The sequence below is a fragment of the Salminus brasiliensis genome, chromosome 1 (assembly GCF_030463535.1).
Source record: "Salminus brasiliensis chromosome 1, fSalBra1.hap2, whole genome shotgun sequence".
Taxonomy (NCBI): Eukaryota; Metazoa; Chordata; class Actinopteri; order Characiformes; family Bryconidae; genus Salminus; species Salminus brasiliensis.
The window spans coordinates 13,926,190-13,932,189 of NC_132878.1; positions in this window are offsets into that span (position 1 = coordinate 13,926,190).

Sequence of the window (6,000 nt, forward strand, 5' to 3'; positions counted from 1 at the left end):
ATTACAATGACTGATCTGTAATACTTGTTAGTTCCTGCCTAGAATTTCTTTAACTGGGCAAGTCAACCAGCTGGTTGACTTGTTTATCCACTTTCTTAATGGGTCATCTGAGAAAAAAAATGTGCTAAATGTGTACCCAAAAACAAAGTATTACCAATAAATAATGTTTTTGTTAATTTATTTCTTAGTGTGACTGTTATAGTGTACATTAAGGTTTTTATTTATTCAATCTAATAAAAATTACCATTCTGGAAATGCCTTGACAATAACTAAATATAATATGTATTTAGTAAACTAAATAAAATATATATTTTAGACAGAGAGACAGAGAGAGAGATGTGTCAACACCAAACCACACATGCATGCATCATTTGATGGTTAACATTAGAGAGAGAAAACAGGAGCACACCCTGTTCTTTAGTTCATTTTTTTATGTTTTATCTGCTGCTTGCATCATTGTGGGCTTGCATCAATTTGCTCTTTCTCCAAGTACTGTGTACAAAACAACTCTTAACACACTGCAAAAGCACATCCTTCAAAGAACGCTTGATAGTGTTCCACTTTAAAAATCACAAACTGTTCACAGAACTTCAGTCTGTTGCACTGTCCATTAACAGCGCTGTGATTTTTGCATATTTCTCACACTTGATTTGTTTCAGATCTACAAGAAATGTATAATGTAGGACTAAGATAATCACAGTAAACACACAAAAACATGTATGTATCAACCAGTTAAATTAAATCTTTCCAAAATGACATGTAAGCTAAAATTTCGTACTGTTGTATGCATATCACAAAATGATACCAAAAGCATAACAGAGGCATTACGTTAAAATGGCAAATATTCCTAGAAGTTACTAAAATCCCCCAAGAGCGCAGCAACAACTCATCCAGACAATCTCAAAAGAACCTAGTTGAACATCTAAGGAACTGCTGGTTTTACTTGCCTCAGATAAGGTCAGTGATCATGAATCCATAAGAAATAGACTGGAAATGGTGTCCATGAGAGATTTGCCTTAAAACACCTCCACAGCCCCCAAGTCATTGAGAATGATGTTCCCGGAAACTGATCATTTAAAACTGTTCATTCTGTCATAAAGCTAACACAGTGTTCCACCATAAAAACGTGCAACATGGGGGTGGTAGTGTAATTTTGTTGCTTCAGCCCTGCTCAAAATTTACATTACTAGCAGCAGTTAAGTGAGTAAAAGATCATTTGATCTCCAGGAAACATTAAGTTTAACACACTTTAAGCAAGATGAGTGTATTTCTTTGTTTTGTACAATTTGAAAAAAGAAAAGGAGAACCTTGCAAAACCACAAACTTTCACCAAGGTCTCATACCTTGACTGGCTTGTTAGGTCTATGGCTTTTTCACAGTCACCATGAGGAATGTCCAGGTGATGCAAGGTTTAAAGCTTTATAAATACTCTGACTCATTAAATCTTGTCCAAACAATCAGCAACCATCAGTTCAATCAAAGTTCAAACAATCAAACATTCTAACCTTACTGATGCTCTTGTTCCTCATAGCAATGCTTCAAAATAGTGTAGAAAGCCTTCTTCTCTGGACAGTAGAGACACTTGCTCCAACAAAAGTAGAATAAACTCTTTTTAATATTGTTTGAATTAGAAGGTGCCCCAATCCATTTAGTGTATGACCTTCAAGGAAGAGTCATCAGAAAGAAAAAAAAAAACTTTTTGTCCCAGTTTTGCAAATTTTCAAACGAACATCTCAACACACCTGATGCCTTTTTGAAAACAAGTCTGGTGGATTTATGAAGTTAAAGTAGAGCATTTTGGCTTGGAGAAAAAGTTTGCAAAACTTCATAAAAAGAACACCTCTCCAACTGTTAAGCATAGGTGTAGATCGATCATGCTTTGGGCTTGTGTTGCAGCCAGTGACAGGGAACATTTCACTGGTAGAGGGAAGAAAGGATTCAATTAAATTCCAGGGAATTCTGGAAGTAAACATCACACTGACTTACAGAAAGAAGGCCTGATGGCTCTGTTATGTCGTTGGGAGGTGGGGTGTGTGTGTGGGGGGGGGTGTATTATGCCAGCATGGTTTGGGTCCACATTTGCCCTTAGAAGGAAGGGTCCATGTTATAGAATTCCTGTTAAAATAATTTCAGCTCACATCTGCTTAGCTTCTCCTCATGTCCTCATATACAGGTCAGGAGTTCACCAGGTGAAGCTTGTGTCCCACACAGGTGTGTTACAAAGAGCGTTCAGACAGCATCTCATCACTCGCGTGAGCTGCGAGAGTTGCTCCACATTCCTTCAGCATCTTTAATGGAGGTGTTGACAGCGGAGAGAGGGAGGAATCACCTTCCACCCTCACAGACACTTCAACAACAAAACTCCCCGCTGTACGGGACGAAACGTCCAGGTGCGCCGCAGATATGAAGCGTATCAGAGTGAGCACTGAAGGCTAGCTTCCAGCTTAGGAGAAAACGGGGAGCTCTGGTGATGTGTTTTGTCCATGGCCTGTGGGAACAGCTTTGGATGCAGAAGTATTTTGTTATGATAATGAAGAGTTATGGCTGGATAATAGTCTAGGTCTGGGCATAAAAACCTTCTTAATCATTGTACGGCAACAAACATTAAAAATGTTCCTTTGCTGGAACAGAGTGGGATGACAAACAGAATGACAAACATTTGCATTTTGAATAAACAAAAACCAAACTAAGGAACAAGCGAAGATTTTCTCTTATTTCCATGCCTGTCTGTGTGTTTTTTCATTGCTAAAATATGGTAAGAGCTTATGTTGCACTCATTAATTTTCATGCAATGGCAGAAAATAAAGTCTCCAGCAAGTGAACTCAGCAAGTTTATCATCATTGCCTAGCAGCAAATACATCTTAAAAACTCTTAAAAGTCTTGGAAAGAAGAACAATGGGGGAGTAGTACGGAAATTGTAGGAAAAGCAGGAAATTGGCGCAATCACTCATGAAGTTCAGCCTTTCATTCTCACTAACTTTTTTGTGCCCTAGATGTATACATGTACAGAAGAAACACATGTGCAAATTTGCTCTGTAGGATCTGCTACTTCAGGCCTTCCACTGACGTTTACCCCTCTAACAAGGAGTCTTTCAAGCCTTGTAAAGTGGTAAGCCGGGAGAGGCGTGGCAGGTTTTACAGAGCACTGCCTGTATTTTCATGAAAAACCTTAGCCTTGGTGGTCTAAAAACATGTACCCATACCCAAATTCAGAGCCCATGACATTATAATAAAAAAATATGAGAAGCATCTGAGAATTTTATAGGTCGTTATGGCGGGATAAACGTCTAGGAAGGAATGTGCTTTCAAATTCAAATGTGGAGGCGACATAATTTCCACATGAATTATATAATATATATTACATATTACACTTGAACTAGACTAGTGCTCCATACACAAAAGCAAAATGTTGTCATAGCAACTGGCAGACACAGTTATGTATAACAAATTCAATTAAATATTTCAAGCATATGTCAAGAACAGTTGGCCTACATAGGATAAATACTCAATATCACCAACCCCACTCAGAAACACTAATGTTATCAGTGACAATGTTATTTCTGCCATTAAAATTTAAAATTAATGAGTGCAACATAAGCTCTTACCATATTTTAGCGAGTGAAAAAACACACAGACAGGCATGGAAATAAGAGAAAATCTTCGCTTGTTCCTTAATTTGGTTTTTGTTTATCATCACTGTCCAATGAAAAACATGTATCTACCAAAATGATGACTTTACAGGAGAAGGCAAAAATGGTCTTAACTTTGAATGGAAGTCAGTGTAAAATAAAAGTTCAATCTATGTAATTTGGAACATTTCTATGGTCTGTTCATCCAGAAATATTACACAGTGTTCAATGACGGAGAAAACTAAAAACGGACAAAAATGGAGATACATGGTTTTCATTGTACAGCAGCGATATTTACTTCCATGCATATTGTCACTCTACTGCAAAAATCTACATTTTTCATAACATCAATATCAATATTTTATAGTGAACGGACCAATCAAAATGCTTCAAAATGACATGATCTTTTTACATTAACTTCCATTGAAATTAGAAAGGTCAATTCCCTCTCCTGTAAAGTCGCCAAACAAAGGATAGAAAATGTGGCAAATATTTTGGCTTATTATTTTACAATTGTGTTTTTAATAAGCTGTTGAGAAATAAAGGCTTGTGTTAGGTAAAAACAGACAGTGGTAAACCGTGACTATTACAGTGCTGTTTATTTTAGCTAGTGCACCAATGGGAATTACGTCAGTACTAAGCTAAGCCAGTTACAGATACAGTTGTCTAACAACTACCACTGATATTTAATGTCGGTGGAAGATTTACAGTCAGTTTAAATCAATGAAATAAATGTAATACTGACAATAAGAATATACACAACTTGAACTATTATAAACATATTATTTTTTGTTCTCTGAAATGATTAGGCCTTCTCTGAAGCTCCTCCATTGACCAGACACACCACTGGAAGTCAACATCAGCATTTCTTAAAGATTGTTATTCCCAAACTGTCCAGATGTAAGCAATCTCCACATTTTAGGAAGATATAACTGGAAGATGTCACAGAGATGTAATCACTACACCTGATGTTAAACATCACGTGACGTTCGTTAGCTGGTGGGCCACGGACAAAGTTCAAAGTGAGAGTTTAGGCGACGGCTTTAATGAGGTAAAGTGAAACACGCAGAGACACCAAATGCCTGCGTAAACACTGGCTTCAAAGGCTTCAAACAAATAGAGAAGCAGACTGTAAACACATACAGGCAACCTTGTGGTGTCTCATATGTGACAGAGTGTCATTTTAAGCTGCTCACACTGGATGCCTTGATTTCTGCCTCAATGCAGACTCAGGCCTCAGTAGGGCACGGGCCACAATTCAGGTTTTGGAAGGTAGCACAATAGACCACGATACACCTGGTCACCTGGAAGCGGGATTTTTTAATACTGCACCTCTGTTAGATTAAAGCTGAAGTTGGGCTCACTCAAAAATAACAAAAATAAGTTTGCTGCTTCTCTAAAAAAACTTGTGTGTCGTTTTGAGCACAAGTCACATTTCTCAAAGTTGATCTTTCATTCTATCTTGGTCCTTAAAATCTATGTAATTTTAAAAACATAGAGTGGTGCAACTGCCCAAGTTTAAATTCTGATAACGCCACAGCCCTCCATGGTCAGCAACTGGAGTGTAGGAAACATTCAAATCCCTCTAGCATCCTAAAAACATCATGCAATAGAGTTGTAACCTGCTCATGAGAATTAGTAATTGACACACTAAGTGGGTTGGGAGTGAAAATCAGTCAAAGTTAATTTTACACTCTAAAATAATGTTAAAAGTACCACTGATTTGGTATGGGAAACTTAAGTACATGTGTACATGTATTTGGGACACATTTTTTGTCCTAATATGTGAAACTAACCCTAACCCTGACCAGTTTACGTGGTTCTTAATGTACATTAATTGTCATACATTACATTAAGATGCTTTTTTGGTGGACAATTATTTGTGATTATGCATCAATTCAACACTTTTTAGGAGTCAAAACCACACACTCTTCTCTCTGATTCAGGATTGCTTAAGGTACAAAATCACTTATATCTTTCCCAAACACAAAAGGCACAAAAGAAAAACAGGAACTACATTACATGAAAAGAACACCTTGCCAACTGTGAAGAATGGGAGCGAATCTGCAATGCTTTAGGGTCGTGTGGCTGCCAGTGACTTTAACAATATTACACATGTGGAGGGAAGGAGGGAAGGATGGATTCCACAAAATACTACCAACCCCTGGATGCAACACCATGTCAAATCATCTGTTTAAAGTGCAGAAGCAGAAAAGAGGATGGCTTCTACTACAGGATAAACAAATACATATGATACACATCAAAAATCCACCATGAACTGATACTGTTCATGGAATGTCAGTCAGAGTCCTTAAACAAGCTGTGCAAGATGACCTGAGAATATACCTGAACTAGAGGCCTTCTGCAAAG